This window comes from Oryzias latipes, chromosome 22 (genome assembly GCF_053564925.1).
Source record: "Oryzias latipes strain Hd-rR chromosome 22, Olatipes_Hd-rR_3.1".
NCBI classification, from domain to species: domain Eukaryota; kingdom Metazoa; phylum Chordata; class Actinopteri; order Beloniformes; family Adrianichthyidae; genus Oryzias; species Oryzias latipes.
This window is the reverse complement of record NC_136258.1, coordinates 10,965,651-10,987,319: the sequence shown is the minus strand read 5'-3', so window position 1 is coordinate 10,987,319 and position 21,669 is coordinate 10,965,651. Positions and strand designations below refer to the sequence as shown.

The window sequence follows — 21,669 nt, the reverse complement described above, 5'->3', positions numbered from 1 at the left end:
AGATTTTCTGAGCCCCATAGCTGAAACAGTGGAACTAAAGTCACTGGTTTTAGTGAACCACTCAAGGTTGATGGAAAAACTTCAACAAACACTAAACTAGCCTGGAAAGAAAGTATCTTAAAGATTCTGATGAAAATTGGATGTTTTTAACATGTTCTTGTAGCATTTTTCTGACCGTAGAGAACATATATAAAAAACATTTGGATGAAAATTGCATTTCTGAGTATTTTTTTAAATTTTAATTATTGTGAATCAGGGAAAAATGAAAATAACATTTTTTTGTGACATAGAAAATACGGTGGGCGGGTCACAAGTGTCCTGCTCCACTCCATTCTGATGCATCCTATTACTGACAAATAGATCCGTGTAGGTCTTCATTTTCCACATCAGAGCTGGCCTCTGGCTCAAAACTGTACGGCTGGAAAGCTCTAATATTACTCGCCATTTTTGGTAATGTTATGTTAATGGTGTGAGGGACTGCAAGCTGCTACACTCTAAAAAGAAAAAAGTTGATCCAACTTAATTGAATCCCTTCAATTGGTAACACCTAATTGAATTAAGTTTATTCAACTTAATTTTGTATGGCTATCCAACTCAATTTGATAAATTGATCTAACTTAAAAAAAATTGTTTATACAGTTTAAATTGACAAATTTTTCTAAAGTTTCAACCAATGGGCCTTGTAAGATTCATATCAAAGACATGAATGATGAAGAAAGAAACGTAACACTTTAAATTACTAGTAAAACAGAGTAAAACAGCTATAAAACAAAACTCATTGACAAAAACTCACACTTAAACCCCAACCTGCCCAGTTAGGCAAAGAAAATTGTATCCCATAATTCCTTGCGCAGCCTTACGTTATGACATCATGACGCATCGACAGCTTCACACCAAAGTTACACCAACTTAATTGAATTAAGTTGATTGAAAGTAAAATATGTCAGACAACTATGTGTTATTCTTAAGTTGAATGAACTCAAAAAAAGTATTTATTTTCACCAAACTAAATAATTAAGTTGGAACAATGTAAAAAAGTTCATCTTTCCAACTACAGCCCAAATACTAGGTTGACGGAAACTACCCCAGTGGGGTAGGTGGGATACACGCTGGGCAGCTTCATCAGCCTGTCACAGAGCTCATGGAGATGGAGTGATTGACATTACACTGGCCAGCCAGACGTTGGAGGGCATAGCGAGCTCCACCGCCCAGGTTCCGGCAGAGCTAGAAGACCACCGCCCAGGCTGCCAGTCCCTGGGTAGCAGAGCTCGCTATGCTGGCACGCCAACGGTTGGCTGCCTGACAGACATAGAGCTGCCGCGGGTGCTTTGGTAGCGGGCGTGATCCTCCAGTTCCATGGGCTACTGATGTTTTTCTTATTTTACTCAAGGCATACTAAAAAGATCTTCCAGCTTTATCGTTTTTTTTTTTTCATATATAAATTTGACGCACAAATCGTGTTTGCTGTCCGATGTGAATGAAGCATTAGAATGTTGTGATTTTCTAAAACCCTGAACATGTCCTGTTTCTAAAAAAAAACATTCCATCCCTTTCATCCCACACCTCATCCCTTTTTTGCTGTTTTTATTTTCCACAAACCTTTTTTTTATACCTAAAGAACAGAAAGGAAAGAGTGCAAGAGGAAAAAGTAAATCCCTGAAGACGTGGATACGAATCTGTAAGAGCTTCATGCTAAAAGAAGCATTTCAAAGAACAGGTTTAAATGTCGAAAAAGGATGGAAAGGGAAAGAGAATAAGAACTAACCTCAACGTCTCATTAATTCTAACCTCTCAAACTCTAATATCATTTACTACTTTCCCCCTTAACCTGTTTTTTTTTCAACCACTTCCCCCTTATCCATCATCTTTGCCCTTTGTTCTTTGCATCTTCCCCTCATTTCTTTCCTCTAAGTATTTCACTTCTTACATCTCTGCCTGTGACTTGCTACAGACTTCACATGCATCGTTTCACTGCACCTGATCACAATAAATATCTACATGTAGTTTTTATTTGACAGATATCTTGAAAATCTCTGATTTTTGCTTTGCTTTAAATATGACTTTTTGTCCTTGTTAAAAATAATAATATGACAGCATTATATAATTGACAGCTCTGTTGCAGAGAGTTCTTCGTGCCACAAGGTCCATGCTTTCAGTGAGACTGCAATGTTCACCAAATCTGACTCTTAACTTGAACAGAATCTGACTCTTCATTTGAGTCACTTCAAGTCCCCCTCTGATGAAAATCATGTTTTTTGAGTTTATCACATGAACGTGTGGCGTTTTTCTTATGAAAGAGAACAAATGTAATAAGAAATCATTTCATTTTTGCATTTTTGAGTATTTTTTCCTTTTAACTCGCTGTCAATCAAACTGTTGCAAAGGCGCTCTGTTTGAACGCTGGATTTTGTTGTTGGCCGCACGTATATAAAGATAATGTCCCAAATGTGTTCTCCGCATTTGTGCTCTCTCTCTCTGACAGAGTTTTAAGGCTTCCTGTCTCACATTAACCACAGAGGGTTAATGTGAGATTTTTATTTTTGCCTTGATGATAATAAGAAAAATATCCTAAGTTCAGGAGGCCTGAAGTGATCCCTGCGACAAACTGTCTAGGGTGTACCTGCCTTTCCCCAACAGTAGCCAGGACGGGGACTAGTGGCCGATTTGGTTCAGACGGGTACCAAATTGCGCAACTGAAATCTTGCAGCTACCCGACCTTTGCGTCGGGCCCATCGCTTAAATCGCACTGCTGGACTTCTGCCTCTGCCGCGGAAATCACGTTGGCTGATAGATAATGTAGCTTAACCCTAATATATAGTCCTAAACCTAGCCCTTCCTCTGGTTATGTAGAAAGAAAAAAGTTACAAAACAGTACAAAGTAGATAGCTCTGGTTTAAGAAAGTGGACAGATGAAGCTTCCACCTGATGAACAATCCTTCAGGTGAACCTTCCATTAGCATCTCAGTGACCCAGAAAGGGGTGGAGGATGTTTGAAAGATGGATAGTCTAACAAACTCAATGGTAAATCTTCTTCTTTGTCTTTTAGAAGCTTTCGTAACCCTTGTGCTATCCTAGGCACTTTAACGTTGGGAGTTGGTTCATCTAGACCCACTAGACAGTGCTCTGACCCTTTTTTCTTCAATGATTTGTGATCCTCACTGGTGTCCATGGATTACATGAAATCTTTCCACCTTTATCCACCTTTGTCATGGTAGGGAGAACACGTCAATGTAAGGGTGGGGTCATAGGATAGCACAAGGGTTAAAGGGTCGCCACAGTAAATCATTCACCTCAATCTAACCCTGTCTAACTCCGTCTTCGCTTCAACCCTGAACCTCCTTTATGGTCTTCAAGGCCTTTTTCCTGAAAGCTCCGTCAGCATCCTTTTACCAACATCATCATAGTCCCTCCTCTTAACATGTCCAAACCATCTCAATCGGCTTTCCTCCATTTATCTCTAAAACATCTAACATAAGTTGTTCCTTTATTTTTTTTAATTACTCATTCTATACATCTTCATCTCTGCCTCCTGTCCCATTCTTAGTGTCTCTAAACAAACATGGCTGCTCTCACCACAGTCTTCTATGACTTTCCTTTCATTCTTGATGACGCTCTTTTGTCACGCTTCACAATTAAAACCTATGCCTGTTCACTACAGTCTCCGTTTCTCTGGACTGTCGACTTTAAGTCCCTAAAGTCCTCCACCTTCTCCACCTCTACTTCCTGTTACCTCACCGTTCCACTAAAGTCCTTCACATTTACACACAGACACTCTGTATCCACCTCTCTAGATGTTCCTTCACCTCCTTCCTGCTCCCACCACCTATCACAATGTCATCTCTACGGAGCTTCCTGTCTAACCTCATATGTCAGTCTGTCCATCACCATCTCCATTAGTCCAGACTCCCTCACGTCTAAAGCCTTTGACACATGCGCCTGTATTGGGGGTTATTTATTTTCTTAGGCTTTCACCAACATTATTTGCCTCTTTTTTTCAGCTTACTGTAGTTAAAAAGGATGTTTAATAAAAATATCAGCATCTGATATGATGGAATAGTTTTTTCCTTTTTTACAGAACTGTTTCAGTGAAATGTTTGAAAAAATAAAATATATTTTTTTCTAGTTTTGTTCAAACTCAGACTAGAAGAAGAATCTAAATCCCCTGAAATGATCAAATCAAGAAGTCTTGATAATATTTCTAAATTTCTAAGTCAGTTTTAAAAAGTTAAACAGATTTTTGTTTTTCTTAAAACTTTTTAAACTTGTGTTTTTCTCTTTTTTCATATCATTTGTAGGGTTGCCTGAGGAGACGCAATCTCTCTGAAAACTTGCCCAAACAACCTGTGTCCACTTTTGTCATTCATCTGTGCTTTCCAGCTGCCTTTAAACTGTTAAAATGAACAAGTATGGCTACACTCGCTTCCTGTTTCACACCCCACTTCCTGCTTCTGGCTTTGGTGACAAAGCAGCAAAGAGACGCAGAGATCTTTGGAAAGAATGTCAAGAAGAACAGCAATCAGTGGGATGGATGCACAGAGAGAATGTTCCTGTCTAATTCTTTATAAAATGCTAAAAAATGTCAGAAGTACAAAAAGTGTTTAACCCTTGTGCTATCTTAGATGACCCCACCCTTACATTGACGTGTTCTCCCTACCATGACAAAGGTGGAGAAAAGGTGGAAAGATTTCATGTAATCCATGGACACCAGTAAAGATCACAAATCATTGAAGAAAAAAGGTTCAGCACACTGTCTAGTGGGTCTAGATGACCCAACTACCAAAGTGCCTAGGATAGCACAAGGGTTACAGAAATACTGTGAAAGGTTTAAAATATTTGGTCTATTCCTGCTTTACTTTTCACTCAGACAGACTTTCATTTGCTAAAGTAAACCAATCTTTGACCTGGCCCTGTCTGTGGCCTCTGCTGTTTACCGGTGTTCGCCTCCCACGTCGGGCGGTCAGTCTCTGCCACTTCCCCCTGATTGTCTTTGGTGGGGCTGACGGGCAGGCTGCCCGGGTGTGGAGTGCGGGCTGGTCATGGGTGGTCCCGGCCTACCTCTGGGGGTGAAGTCAGGTGGTGTAACCCTTGTGCTATCCTAGGCACTTTACCATTGGGAGTTGGGTCATCTAGACCCACTAGACAGTACTCTGAACCTTTTTTCTTCAATGATTTGTGATCTTCACTGGTGTCCATGGATTACATGAAATCTTTCCACCTTTATCCACCTTTGTCATGGTAGGGAGAACACGTCAATGTAAGGGTGGGGTCATAGGATAGCACAAGGGTTGCATGAAAACACTCGAGGAAGTATCACACAACCCCGATTGTAAAAGCAAAACATGTCCATCAGAAGAGGCCCTCAGCTGAAATCTGTGTGTTCATTTGCTGAACAGAACAAGTGGGAAAAAGTGGCATTGTAGATATATTTAATTAAAAAATGTATCAATTCATCTAACTGTTGGAAACAAAAAACTTTATTGCTTTGACTGCAAGGATTGAGGCATCTCTCATGTTCTCGCTTTTTATACTTTTAGCTATTTTTCCATTATGCTTAATGACTATTAAACTGTATTAGTTGTAGCTTACGGATTTCTGTTTAGCTAAGAGATCAACCAAGGATGCACAAAAAATTCTTTTTAAACTCTTAAAGTCCAGATGCTGATACCAAGGTGCTGACATTTTGTCATTGTTCTGTCATTTATTTATTTTTTGCTGAACTATGTCTGTGTATCTGATACTGTAATGTTCCTTTGAAATGTTAGCTTCTGGAATGTTTTCTGTTTAACTGTGGAGCATCACTATGCTTGTTAAAAGACCTTACAAGAAAACCAAAGAGATGATTTTTTAAACTTTTATTTTAAAGAAATACTTAAGTAGCCCAATGATTAAAAAACAAACATACTTTTTAATTGTCAATTTAAATTAAACTTAAAAAAAATTAAGTAGTTCTTCATAAAAATAAATGGTAGTCATTAAAAACAAGTCCACAAGTTTTATGAATATAAGAGTGTATTATTATTAAAGTGTATAGAAAGAAAGATGTTTTTTTTATGAAGTGGTGTGTGACTTCAGGGTGTGTGTGACTTTAGTCTTTAATTTATGTATTTTTACTAAACAAACTTGAAGTGAATAAAGGCCAGTTTGAAAAGAGTAATAACACATCCAAAGAGGAAGATTTATAAAGGTCTTTTTGAAAGATCTGGGCTAAATATTTCAATTAAAAATTCAAGTTATTCAATTAAAAAGGTTGTAATAAAAATAAAAATAAACACTGGGAAATACTTGAAAGGTTTTTTTTAATGACAGGAGCTGTTTTGATAATCAATTCAAGACCAGTTTAAACACTTTTATCATTTATTTGGATAGACGAGAATAAATTGCTATTTTAGTCAATTTCTATTTATTCAGACTCTTATAAAGATTCAAAGCTTAGAAAAAAATATAGGTTAGAAATCAAACAGCTGAAAATCTTTAATTTGACAGGAAAGGGGGAAAAATAGCATGACTTTAAGACCCACCCCGATGTTTTTCTCGTTTTAACATGTTCTTGTGACTTGTTTCCCATAAGAAGGACATTTATAAAGAAAATTAAGCATAAAGTTGCATCTCTGAGTATTTCTTTAATCAAATCAATGTGAATCAGGAGCAGAAAAAAAATGCTGTTGGAAAAAAATTGTATTTGTTCTCAGAAGACACACAGGGCAAGCCACAAGCTTCCTGCTCTGCTCTTCTTGTAGATGACGAGATTCATGTAGGTCTTCATTTTTTATTTTTATCTGGCTCTAAACTATACAGCACCATTCCTACAATATTGCCCGCCATTTGTGCTGCAATGCAAATTTTAGGTTGGGGTTGTTAGAGGCTGTTAGCTAGTGGGAGAACGTGAAAACGTATGGGTGAAGGGAAGTGGGGACGGGCTTACTTCACACAAACGCTTCTGCTCACAACTTTCTAATGAACTACTGCTGCTTTGCAGAAACTATGTCCTGGAAAACTGTAGAAATTTTATTTTTTTAATGATTTTTGTTAAAAATGATAAAATCATAATCAAAATAGATCAAAAGACGACCAGAGTGGGACTTTTAGTCCGGTTTAGCAATATCCCATTGCTGTCATCACTTTTTTTTCTGAGCTTCTTGTGCTTCCATCCATCTATCTACACACTCATGTCAGAAGTCATTCATCAGAGAGCAGGACGGGGACACTTGACTTTGACTCTGATTTGAGGTTTGCTCAGCAGTTTAGGGTTTCTCTTCCTCTCTCTATCTCTCTCTCTCACACACACACACAAACACGAACACTTATACACACACATGGTAAAGATGTGAAGTGAGCATATACCAACAGGATACATGGTTGAGGGTAAATTTCCCACTGTCACGACTTTGACCAAACTGTGACTCTCACACATGCTGCCCTTGTCTCACAAACACCGTCTGTGGGTTCATATATCGCCCCTCTCTGCCTTTCACCGCTATATCTAATTTTCACACCCACCCTAAAGCTCAGAGAGATGAAAAAAAAGAAAAAAGTGGTGTTTCACACTTTTAGTGTGTCTGCACATTAACACAACAGGAGGTGAGAATGAGAAAAAGTGCATATGCTGTGCACTTCTTTCCACAGTTGGTGCTTCTTTAGTATTTCGTTAGAAACAAGATTTTAAGTGGAAGAATCCTGATAATTAGGGTGGACCTGACTCTAGCAGGAGCGTGCAGTGAACCTTGAGCCTTTGTTTAGAGGGGTTCTAACCGCTGTCGATGACTATAGAGTTAGCCAGGCATTGATTTGATTGAGTCTGTTTTTGCAGATGATGCGGTTCTGTTGGAATCACCCCGGGTGACCTCTAAAGACATCTAGGGATGTTTGGAGTGAAGGATAAGGCAGATTAAATGAGCGTTTCTCTGAGGTTAGGGTGCTCAATCAGAAACAAAGGAAAGTGTAGAACCGCCTTAAGGTTTTGGGAAAGAGTCAAAGAATTCAAATGTCTTGGGGACCTCTGGGATTAATTTGTTCTATCTGAAGCCTGGTGGTGGAGAGATTTGTATAATCTGTCAGTGTAAGGGGGGTGTTAGGGCAGCCTCTGTCACACTGGAGAGATCATATCTCCCGGCTGAAATGGAAAGGTTGGAGTGGCATCTTGGTTCAAATCGAAATGGTGATTGGAGAAAGAAAGGTTTGGGTGTTTCACCTCTAGATCTTGTCCCTGTAATCCAGTCCCTGAGAAGGAGTAAACATGGATGGGTGGAGGGAGGGGTGACACACTTTATAATAGTGGAATTATGGAAGTAAAAGAGTAAAGAAAATGTGAACCTCAACTTGAGGACAAACTAAATGAATAACGTTTTTTCTTCTTCTTTTTGTATTAAGGTCAGATGTATTCATGATATAATAAGATTAAGACCTCTTTAGTACTGGTCTGAAATACATCATGTCAAATATGTTTTGATTTGTAATGGTTTATTTCAAGCAATCAAATAGGAATAATACACAAAAATATTACAATCATCAGTTTTACATTCATACAATGACGTATCAAACTTAGGATAATTAGACTTTTAATAATTATTGCTTTAAAGGGAGTGGAAGATAGCGAACTTATATAAACCCACCCCTGTTCTACTGTAACCATTTTATTATCATTTATTGATCATTATCCGGTTCCTATCTTTTATCAGACAGAATTAAGAAACCTGATATATCAATAAAGCACATGACAAAGAGGAATTACTTAAATTATTATGTAAAAAAGAACTTTTAGGAATCAACATGGCAAATGAAGATCATTTATCCAAAATATATGCAGATTATGTTACTTATAAAAGTCATTGACATGATTAAAAAATAATACTATATCAGTAAAATAGACATAACACTGTTTCAGAAATTTTCATAGCAAAATTTGATCAAGTATCAAAAGTTAAAAACTTGTGCAAAATTATGTTGCATTAGGAGAAAAAAATCATAAAATATGTGAAAATCATGCTAAAAGATTGGAGCATGGGATCAACAATTTGTCTTATGTAATGTTTTTGTCACAACTGCCCTTATGGGTGGATACAGGTGTAAGGGCACCTTGGGACAGCATCACTTACATGTCATAAGTGTATGGAACTTACATTATCCTTACAACTATCTCACAAACAACAATGGTACGTTTCATTTTCATGACATCCCCTTAAGGTGGCCGCATGAGCCTCTAGTTTTTGATTTGAATTTTTTTGATTTGAAACGGTTTATTTCAAGCAATTAATTAGAAATAATACACAACAGCAATATAATCATCAGTTATACGTTCATACAGTAACTAATCAAACTTAGGATAATTAGACATATTAATAAATATTGCTTGAAAGGGAGTGGAAGGAAGTGGAATTATATAATCCCACCCCGTTCAGTGAGCTAGTGAACTGCAAGACAACCCAAATGTTTTTTTCTTTTTTCAATTAGAAAATGACATCAAAGAATGACATTTGGATGTGAAACTCTAACAACTGAAGTTATCAATATTATCATAGTCCCTATTAGTAAAATGCTTTTACTGAGAATTCTTATTTAGCAAAAGAATTCTCGTCACCAGCAGACGTTTTCTCACACTAAGATTATTTTGATTTAAAAAAAAAAAAGTCTTGATAAAAGGATTTTTCTTGCAAGATAGAAAAAGGACACGTTTTCTTGAGAATTCCATTTTTTCAGTGTGCTTCATGTTTTTCTTCTAAATTGAACTGATATCTGCATACCACCCTTTACTGCAATTTCCCTCTCTTCTGTCCACCCTCCTTTGGCTCTCTTTCCTTTCCCTCTGCTTTTTTATAGCTGACTTCAGCAGTCAGCCACATCCCATCGGGATCTTCTGAGGTTATTAAAGTACATCCAACAACCAGGTTTAGAAAGGAAAAGAAAAGTAGGTAAGAAAAGAGCTGAACTAAAGTAAGGAAGGCCATAAAGGCGACAGATCAGCGGCTGAGCCTCTTGGGGTTCTAAGGTTAGGGGTGGATTTCTGACAAAGAATTCCTTTTTAAAGATTATAAGCTGGCACTCCGCAGCTTGAAGCCATTAGAAGAGAGATCAGGGAGAGAATTTATATAGGGAAGTAAAGCCAAAATGTTTCAACCAAATAGTTCAACACACTCACACATGGTTAGGTTTTACAGTCACAAGTGTAGATTAAACTAAGCTGGAATCCAGACGAACATTCTACTTATTTATGCTGTAAGTTCAACTAAGATTCACACAAACTGTTTGGACCACAGCAAAAAAAAAAAAAAAAAAAGACTTTTATGGTGTCAGAAAAGGCAAAACTGCTCCTCCAGATGAAAACAAGGTATGTTTGCATGCCATTTAAAGGAATCAACTACCCAGTGGACCATAAAGCAAAGTTGTCCTACAAGAGAGTAAGGTATGTTAACATTTATACAAATAAAAAAAATGCCCCAGAAGAAAAACATTTTCTGACTTAGTAATTGTAACTGAGTGTCGTAACGAGTTAGTTTGGGACACCATCTCTCTTAACCCTTGTGCTACCTTGTGGGGTCCAGATGACCCCATCCTTGCATTAACGTGTTCTCCCTACCATGACAAAGGTGGAGAGGATTTCATGTAATCCATGGACACCAGTGAAGATCACAAATCATTTAAGAAAAAGGTTCAACGCACTGTTTTGTGGGTCCAGATGACCCCACTCCCAAAATTAAAGTGACTTGGATAGCACAAGGGGTTAAAATTACAATGCGAAGGCAAACTGAACTAACTGAAGGTGTGAACATTATTTTTGGTATCCCTCAAACCCAACTAAATCTGCTTTTTGAACAATTTCTGCTGCATTAGCTTGCGTGTTTAACTATCAAGTCTTTGTTTTCACTTTTTGTCTTAGATTCTGTGGTTTTGTAACAGGTGCTTGCAACCATAAAGAAAAAAGGATTCTTTTAGGAGGGAACTACTTTATCCCACTGGTTTCCAAATTGTGTTTTGCATATTTGACAAACTTATACTATTCGGCACATCCCAACACAGCTAGAAAATGCCCTTCACAGGGAAAGAGACTGTAGCAGTAGCAAAAACAAGTTTAGCGTGGAATTCAATGTAGCTTTGATTTTTTTTTACAACCAACAGACTCCAAATATATTAAGCTTTAAAACATTTTTTTAAAAATAAGTCCTTGTGTGCTAAAATACCAAATCACCAGAAATGTATGTGGTAAAACATCAAAAAGCTGAATTAGCAAGACCATAGCTAGTGAACTAGTTGGTGCTTCTTGTTGACATGATTTTGTTTTTTTTACATGTTTACATTATGTAACAGTAAAAAAAAGTTTAAATTTAATTAAAAAAAATAAATAAATAAATAAAAGTTGAGTAACGTAAACTTTATTTATGGAGAACAGTGTCAAGCTAAGCTAGAATTAACCTTCATCACTAACTAGTCTACTTTTATTTTGAAAATACCACGATGAAAGAGATATTTCAAGAATGATTTATGCTTTAGTGCCTTTGAAGTTTTCATCTGAACTTCACATGATGATAAAATAAAGATCTAAAGTTTCTTCTGGCCTTTATTTAGGATGGTTTTTCACTCAAAGTCAGTATTGAAAGGATAAAAAACTATGTTTCTTGGAGTCCTGCAATAACCAATAAAAATAACCATCTGTACAAAAAAGTACATGCATTATGATGTTTATCAGTCCTTTGGATTTTTATATATATACTTATACTTACATATAGTCCTTTTATTTAGCCTTCTATATATGGGAGTTGATAAAATACAAAAGTTTAACAACAAATGGGGAGAAATGGAAAAAATGTTGATGAAAGAGCTACAAAAAGGCTGCGTAAAAACGTTGCATTATTCTTACCTTCAAAGACGAGCCAGCAGAATGCACTCTGCTTCAGGATTTACATGTTACAGCAGCAATAGAACATCTTAGATAAGGGTCCAAGTCAAAAATCTTCCGGTTTGTACTCCTCACTGCAAAAAATTAAATGAAAAAGAAAAATTCAGGAAAAAGTCAATTTTTAGATGAGGTCTATTTGCAGGGAGGTTAGATTAATTTTTTTTATTCATCTCTGATTTATTTAATGCACCATATTTTTTTCACAGTTTCTTGCATAGTTTGGCCAGGGGTTCGACTTATACAGGTACTCAGGAGCAACTTATATGTGATTTAAAATATATATATACATTGGATCAAATATTTAATATTTTTCCACTAACAATCAGTTGCCCTTTAGCGCAACTGGTCGCTAAAAGTCACAGTTGGTGTGTGTATCAGTATTTACTACGGACAGCACTAGAGAAGAAGAAGCGCCGTCCAAAACACACATGATAATTGTTATCCACCTGAACTTTATGATATATCCCTTGTGCTATTCTAGGCACTTTAACATTGGGAGTTGGGTCATCTAGACCCACTAGACAGTGCTCTGAACCTTTTTTCTTCAAGGATTTCTGATCTTCACTGGTGTCCATGGATTACATGAAATCTTTCCACCTTTATCCACCTTTGTCATGGTAGGGAGAACACGTCAATGGAAGGGTGGGGTCATCTAAGATAGCACAAGGGATATATTTTGTTTTTTATTTGCATTGAGACATTATTATAGTTTTTATTTTGCCGTTTTTCAGACTAATGCCGGACAGCAATTCATTAAACTGGGTTACACGGAGATGGAGGTGCTGCTGATAGCGTCATCATTCAAATGCAGTTGATGGGAAACAGACTGAATGTTTTCATAGACCCAGACTCGCATGCGTGATTACCAATGGTTTTCTGGAGCTCCTAAAAATAAAATAAAGCTGAAGCAGATCAAACGGTCTTTCGCACAAGTCCCACCACGTGAGAAAAACGTCCTACTAAAAGTTACAAATTTCAGAAAGGTAAAGTTTTATTTGATCATTTTTAATGCTCAACTTTTGTGCAAAAATGTGATTTTCTACACATAAACATGTGCACTTTAAAAAAGTATTTAAAAAATAGTTTTTTTTTTAAATTCAGTTTACTCAACTTGGATTTTTGAAAAAATGTGAAGGCTGGTGCAGGTCAGCCATATTTGTTCTTATTTGTTTTATTTTTTGGCACTAAAATGTATGTTTATCATTGGACTATTCACTTAAATGCACCTTAAGAAAATAAAGTTAGAGAAAATTAAGCAATGGAATTTTTTTACAATTTTTTTCAGAATTACTGAAAATATAATTTATTGTGGTATATCGTATTATTATATCGTTATTGTGATATAAAATAATTTATATCATGAAAAATGATTTTTTTTCCATATGTGAAGCAAAAAGCTTGACGATAGCTTCTCCTCCACGTGACGGAAGCGTCTAGTTTTTGAACACGTTTTCAGACAACCATCGAATTTGACGCACTTCAAAACAGAGAGTGAACACAAATTTAACATGTGAATTACGTTCGGTGTAAAGGCAGTACTTCAGGCTTGGCGGATTTGTTCAGAAGCGTAGTACTTTTCTTCCTAAAATGCAAACCTATCTATGTTTTTTTCTTCTTTATTATCTTTGTTTGTTTGTTTGTTTTGCACCTGCGACTTAAACTCCTGAATATATGGTACAGATTGCCGAACTGTCTGTATACAACATTCTAGTTTCCAATAAGCTACTTAGCTTGAATCAATCCTGCAAAGCAGAAAGCTCATGTCTGATGATCGATCCTCCTTCACAGGAAATCTCATCCATATGCTGTTGCTTGTGGATATCAATGACATGAGGAACCTCAACCATCCATCACAGATGAAGTTCCTTCTTCCTCTTTTTTTTTTTTTTGCATTTATGTTGTCTTTTCATAGAATACATTATTTTTTCTGCTCCAACATGTTTCCCCCTCTCTGTCATTATCTATCCTCCTCTTTTTTCTTCTCTCCCTGATGCCCTTTCAGGCCTCCTCCTTCAAAGGATAGAGGACACAACTAAAACAAAGGCTGCCTTTATACCCGCTGAGCCAGCAGGAAGGAGGGAAGGAGTGCAAGAGATAGAAAGAAGAGTGGTGTTCAAAATGATGCTAAGGGAAAAAGAATGAGGGCAAAGAGTTAGGTGGATGGGAGTGTGAGTATATGACAGGGCTAAAAAAAAAAAAATGAAGGCAACAGAGTGTGAACAGGTAGAAGAGAGGAATGGGAGACGGTGATGGATGCCGGATAAAGAAAGGTTAATGCAAGCGGAGAATGTGGATGCCATTGATTTAAAAGTGAAAAGGTGACAAATGAGAGATGTTTAACATGATTTCAGCAGGACAGCATGTTTGGCTGATTTAAGAGGCTTTAATGATACCTTCAGTAATACAACTAATAGTTCTCTTTGCCCAATAAAAACATTTGTATTTTGATAAAAACTAGACATCTATGTATTTGTGGTTGTAGTGGGAGGTGAGGTTACAAAGAATTTACACTCAGTTTCTACAAAAGAACATTATAGACCCCATCTGATCATCTTTTAAGCTGTTTTTAAAGCATTCCAAGTGTTGTTGTTTTTTTGAAAAACGATTATGCAGTTTTTAGCGACATAAAAAGCATAAATATATATATATATATAATGTCTTTCTTTTCTAGGACATTGTTTCTTAAGAAAGGCAGGAGTTCATTAAAAATTCACTTCTGAGTTACGGGGCGTGGAGCAACCTCACCCCCCGTTCCCCTCCCAGTTGCTGAGAGCTCTCTGTTTACATGCTCTCCGGCTAGCTTACACTGCCACGATGTACAATTTGTGATACATGTGTAATATACGTAATTCAGAAGTGTTTCTTGCGTTTGTTAATGGTCGATGTGCACAGATGTCCGTTGAGGGTTTCGGCCGATGGCTCCTTGTGCAAATTCAGTTTTGAGCTGTAAAATCCTTTTGGTCGGTTGAGAATGACGCAGTTAATGCGTAGTTTAAGTAGTTCATACGCAATTATTAAGTTGAATCATTCGCAGTTGTGCCTGATGCGTAGTTTTTCACGCATGTACCTCGCTGACCCCCTCCCCAGCTGCAGGTCCCACCAGGGGTAGGACCCCCACCGGGCTTCCTCAGCTGGTACTTAGCAGCTGACTTAGAACTGATGCAGACCAGACCAAATAGAACACGCAATCTTTGCGTGTTCTATTTGTATTATTTGTACTTCTGCACCTCGGACAAGGATGATAAAGATGCTGATGGACCTAGTTGTCCAGAAGGGAAAGCATCGGAATGGAGCGGAGCAGGGAGATTGTGGACCACTCATTTAATCCTCCTTCCTTTCCCCATTACCAAGAGCTCAGAGCAAAGAGCTTATGGCCCACCCACAAATCAGTTCTTTTTCTTTTCTTTTTTTTTTTTTTTAACTTGTCCTGTCCAACAGCTGAGCAGACAGATGAGAGCTGAAAGCCTCTTGTGTTAGACATATTTTACTGTTACATTAGTGGTTAGGAACCTTTTGACACACCAGGTGTATATTTGAATTAACCCTTTTTGTAATTTAGGCTAAACTTTATTCATCTTACTACTATCTGTAACAGACTTGTGTTGGACCGGACGGAAATGAAAAGAAGGGAAAAAGAGAGAGAGGGAATCTCATTTTATTTTCTAGGTCAAAAATAGGAACTTTTCCAACTGGATTTTTCACCTGACCCTGATTCATAACAATTTAAAATGCACTCAGATATGCAATTTTAAACCTAATTTCTTATATAAAGAAACTGGCACAAGAACATTTTAAAAACACCAAAAGCACCATCTTCAATGGAGTGGGTCTTTAATGATGAGCTAAAGCAGCTAAAATCAGACACCTGAGAGGAAATTTCAAGAGGAACTGAATCAGGGCAACCATTTTTTTTAAAGCAGCTTTTTAAATATTCTTGACATCAAAGTCAGTGAATATTTCCACTTAAATGTTTCTTTTCTTTCCCTTTTTGTCTTGATTAATTTCTTTTACTGTCACAATTGAAGTCTCCACAGTTCATCCCCAGCATCTGTTCTCAGCAGCTTTTAGCTTTAACATTGGCCTGTTTGGTTTGGAGATCATGTCTGAGTAATTCACTTGTTTATGAAAACATTTCTGATGTCCTCCCAAACATACTTTACACTAAACCCGAGTAGAAAAATGCTAAGCTATGCAACTTATGAGTAGACATAAAAAATAACTCAGTAGGAAACCAAGATAGTCCAATTCACTGGCAAAGAAATGGTACAAAAACATGGTGTAGTAAATAAGTATTAATAGAATAGAAAAAAAAAACTTTATTTGTGACTTGGTTGAGTCATTTTAATGTTTCAGCAGGAAAAGAAAATACAGAGAGGAAAAATTTTTGAAAAATAACTACAAATATTCAAAACTAGAATCTTCCAGTGGAAAACTGATGTTAAAATGATTGCAGTGATTCACTGGGATTTGCTCGGATTCTACTGTCTGTAATTTACAGGAGTTGACGAGCCATTAACTATTTTATACCTTTTTATTAGTTCGACTTGCTTTGGTCAACCCTAGAACAAAGTTAGCAGCTTTTCTGCAACCCTTCAGGCTAAAAGAGCCATGCAAAGAGAGATGCAAAATCCCACTTCAAGTTAAAAAAATACTCAAAGTTTTTGTGGCCATGAAGCCATTCATTTACAAAAACTAGCTTTTAAATATTTACAAAAATTAAAATATAACAAGAATATTTTTTTCTACTTTAACTTTTCTAACTTTAACTTCTTTTACTCTTGATAGCAGCACATCTGAGTTCCTTTCAAAACAAAATTCACCCCGTTTCAAGTCATACATGGTGCTTTTTACTATTATGGATGGATGGATGGATGGATGGATGGATGGATGGATGGATGGATAGATGGATGGATGGATGGATGGATGGATAGATGGATGGATGGATGGATGGTCAATAAAACCTTTTGCCATCATTTTGCTCAGTTATCTGACATGTTAATTTTTTTTAAACACAAATTGTTAACATAAGTGAACAAAATTAATTAATTGAAATAAATTAATGAAACTTACAAACTCATAATTTCTTTAATTAACTTGCTTTTTTCCCCTTTTCTTTAAAGTCTAAAATCCATAAAAAAGAGCCTCATTCTGTAGCTTCAGGTTGCAGACCCCTAGACTAGTCTAAAATACACCAAATCAGATAAATATTGAACAGAAAAATCTCACTTTGGAAGATTTTTGGAATTCCCCATATGCTAAGTGTGGGTTGTCATGAGAATCGTATGGCTCTGTGAAAGACTGGGATTGCAGTTTTCAGGTTCACAAACGTTGCACACTGTGAATTGCCCCCACTGAGGGGCTCAGCCATTTGCAACACTGCTTTCATTTGCAAGAGAAGTGCTGCTGCAAATCACCAAACACGATTCAGAATAACTGTTGATCCAGCAGGACTCATTTCAGTTTACGTGAAGGCAATGTGTGAAGTCTGCATTTAGAATTTTAAATATTGAAAAACCTAGCTTGCAAAGTGGTAGGAATTAGCTACTACAGTCGCACAAACTAGATTTCTATCTGCAGTGCAGCAGCAAACGGTGCTGGATTTCAACTACTTCACACTCAAGAACTCAAATGAGACTTTTTTGTGGAGTCTAACAATTTTTTTTTCATGTTTTCATGCCATCTTCATGAAAGATAAATAAAACTTTAATTGTAACTGTAAAATTAGTTTTTGGAGATTAAGACAAAATTAAAAACGTAGCCCTTCTCTGAGGATCCTACATAACCTACTTAGATTCAAAGGCATGCAGATGTGGTCTGCAAGAACGTTCTTTTCATCGTGGTAACAAATATGTATTGTATGTTGAACAAATGAAGAGTTAAGCCACCAAATTCCAATCTTTGCTTGGAAATACAGGGACCTGATACAGGTCCAGAGGGGACATGTATGGAATTTTCATCTCCATTTCTGTCTTGTGTTTGGCTACAGATCCTCATTTCTGGTCTTGTGAGTCTGTATCTGGAGACCTGGGAGTGAACCATTGACTCGGTATGAGGATTGTTACTCAGTCATTCTATTTTTAAGGCTTCTTGCTTTGCTACCTTTTTTAATTTTTTCTTGTTAATTCAGATTTCATGATATTTTTATTTATTGCACGTTTTTTAAAATATAAACTGACCAATCAGATGGCTCAGTAAAAGTATGTGGTCTCACATGTTCAAAACATTTGATTGACAGATTCTCTCAAGCCCGCTTTCAGTTGTAGGGGTGTGGAGTTCCTGATTGGGGAAAGTGCTTGCCATAGTATTGAAGACTCAGACTGACTCAGACCAATCACTATTTACTGACGTCGTCTGGTTCCAACATGTCGGTGACCTTAATGCAAAAAAAATGACAACTGAATTGACTTTACTTGGTTGGACCTGGAAGTAAACCACTATCTATGGGTGATGTCACACTCACTCTGTCCAGTTCTCCTATACAGTCAAAGGAGTGATCTCTAAGATTCATGAGAGTTATTGTCCAACTCTTTCTTAGATGAGGAACGTCTTAAGAGTTACAGGAAAAAGAGAATGTATGTCAGAAGAAGTGTCCCCAGAACAAACATGTTTTTGTGATGTTCAGGAAAGAAAGAACAGTGTGGACAGGCTTGTCCTATAAAGGTTTCTGATAAACACAAAGTAGGACTTCTTTCCTGTCTTGCTTTCTTGTCTGCTCAGGTGAATTCCTTTGCTTTATCTTTCTGTACAACTTCAATGGTTTGTTGTTATCTTAATAAGACTCTTTACTTTTTTGTACCTGAATAAATAATTGGACCAGACTTCTCTTTATTCTGTTTTTAACCCTTCAACACCAGAGCTTTAGCTCCAGTGTTGACATTCTTTTGACTACTGTTTCTTCAACTGTTTACTCAAATAAAGCAATTCCAGTGAACTCTGATGTGGAGAAAAGCAGGCTTGCACTGATATGCAATACATTAGTAAAGTACTTATGCAATCAACTTAAATCAGCTGATTCTGGCGTGGAAAAAAGCAGCTTTACCTTATAACTGTGTTGCATATTAGCGCGAAGCCGATGTGAAAAGTCACTTTTCTCCCCATCAGAATCAGCTGATTCACATTGATTGAATTGATAGTCTACTTTCTCCAACTCTTGAAGATAATAATAATGGGGTAAGTGTTTAGATGAGGTCAAACTTTCATTTCTGATCTGCAAGTTATGCAAAGCTTTCATGTAGACAGACATGATTGTAAACTCCTTTCCTAGGACTTTCTGACAAACCAAATTAAAGACCTACTGGAATAAGATGGCCCAATATGGCCCACTTGCACTTTCCTGCACAAACATATCTGCTTCATGCGACCTGTCAAAAAAAATGACCATGGTAACCGTATTTAAAACGGATTCTTTCCTATTTGTTTAGATGCAGAATGTTAAATATCTAGATACCATGATGCATCTGCTTTCAACACTCGTTTTTGTGTTACTTTTTAACCCTTGTGCTATCCTAGGCACTTTCGTTGGGAGTTGGTTCATCTAGACCCACTAGACAGTGCTCTGAACCTTTTTTCTTCAATGATTTGTGATCTTCACTGGTGTCCATGGATTCCATGAAATCTTTCCACCTTTATCCACCTTTGTCATGGTAGGGAGAACACGTCAATGTAAGGGTGGGGTCATCTAAGATAGCACAAGGGTCATAGGATACATTCTGATGCTGAAACACCAACGTTACAAACAGACTTACAGATCAAACTCCTCAAGCCTCTGCATCATGAAAATAACAACAACTTGTGGGTTTACGCATACAACTCTATAGGCTTTGAAGAAAGCATAATTGGGTATTGATCTCACTTCCTCAATAGAAAGGTATATCCTGTGGAAAGTTAAATAAATTGAAACGTTTTTTAAAAAACGCAGATCTATTTTTCTTTTGAATCAGTGGTCATGACATAATTTCCTTGATTTAGTTCTTTTTACTTTCACAAACTGTGGGCAGCAGCCATAGCATTCCTTCATATTTGATGACTATTTTAATTTTTCCAGCCAGCATCTATAAGCTCCCAGAATTCCCTCTGGGAAAACTAGACCGCCAATGTCATTCCTCAATCAAAAATCTATGCAGCCGTAAATAATTCCAATAAGACAAACATTCTACTACACAGCCCACACAAGTGGTAGATTTGTTTCAAGTTTGTTTCAAAACGGTAATGTGAAAATGCAAAACACATATGTTCTGGATGTGACAATCCTATGGGATCACACTTGTAAAGATGCTTTGGTGTGTTTGACTGCAAAAGAAACCAAAGTGCCAACATTTACAAATAATCCCTGTGAGATTTGTGTTTTTTTCTCTGTCTGTTTGCATGTAATGCTTGACTGAGTCAATAGACTGAGCCAATTGCCAGCCAGCTAAAGCAAGTCATAGTGAATTATTAAAGCAGGCCTTCAAGCAGGAGAGCAGCACTTGGGCCTAAGTTTGTAACCATCTATCAACACAAACACACAAATATATATAGAAACAAATGCCTGCCAAAAAAACTTTGTGTTGAAGATGTTGACATTATAAACAATATTTAATACACGTGGTCCCCAGCAGTGATCAAAGAAACTAATCAAAGAGTAAAAGTCACTTCTGCTCCATTCCAAACAATAAAGCTGATGCAAATGCAAAGAGAACTGTGAAAGCACAAGACAAAGTATGAGAAGTCAGACTTGCAGGTGAGGTCACTATGAATTTCATGACTGCAAATTCTATCTACACACGTTCCTGACATAAATAGACCTCTTGCTCTCTGACCCAGGTTTTTAAAATCTTCCACACTGCTTGTTGTAGTAACTGGTTGAGTCATAAGTTCCATATTCAACTAACCTCAAGCGTGATTAACCCTTGTTTTATCTTAGGCATTTTTCCATTGGGAGTTGGGTCATCTAGACCAGTGTTTTTCAACCTTTTTTGAGCCACGGCACACTTTAACCTTGACAAAAATCCCGCGGCACACCAGCATCCCAAAAAAAAAAAAAAAAAGCAGAAACTCATAGTCTGTTTTGATCTACAGCCCCCCCCCCCCCCCCCGGCAATCTGACGTGCATTTTTGTGATAAATGTGGCAGAAAAAGCAGGAAGTTGCAGATGTTTTTTCTAAAAGATGTAATAAAAGTTAAGTTACATACAAACTGTATATCCGTTGTGGTTTCAATCCGTGTAACAAGGACGACTCATGTACGCTGAGGCGCTGTCCCAATGCATCATGGGAGATGTAGTGTGAATACGGCGAGAAAACGGCAGAAAGACTTGCGTCTCTGAGCTTCATGGTTTTGTTCACTTGTTCCAGTCTGATACCAGATTCTGTGGAAAGCTACACCGCTAAAGACGAGCTTTAGCTGGTGTTTTTGTGGGAAATGAGTGAGTTATGAGCTAAATTGGAACAAGGAAGTGAAGACTTTTAACACTTCTGATTGGTCAGACTGATGACATGTGATTAAGCCTTCAAGAATGATTGGTGGAGTCGTGGAGACAGTAAAAGCTGCGGGACTTTTCAGAAAACAGTTATAGCTGCAGCTAAATCGCGCTGCCGTCATTCTTATCAAAATGTCTTTAATAGAATCAATTAAACACAAAGAAAAAAGTATTTTATGATCTTTTATATTCCTAACTACTCAGTGTTTTATCAGGACCTGTTTGGATGAACAAAAAGCTGATTTCCTGGAGATGGTTAATGTTTTTAGATCAGTTAATGAGGGCAATTTTCCACGGCACACTTGACCATCTTCCACGGCACACT

At 37.2% G+C, this 21,669-nt stretch overlaps 1 protein-coding gene across 2 annotated transcripts in view; it reads right to left on the bottom strand.

The window, feature by feature from the left end:
• lrfn5a (leucine rich repeat and fibronectin type III domain containing 5a) overlaps positions 1 to 21,669 on the bottom strand; it is a 157,200-nt gene that overhangs the window by 74,002 nt on the left and 61,529 nt on the right. The window contains exon 3 of one of the 2 annotated variants that reach the window (XM_011490618.4): positions 11,849 to 11,961. The gene's annotated coding sequence lies outside the window, so the exon portion shown is untranslated. Of the gene's footprint in view, positions 1 to 4,931; positions 5,058 to 11,848; positions 11,962 to 21,669 lie in introns of those variants that run through there. The other variant, XM_078940393.1, reaches the window with a different exon arrangement.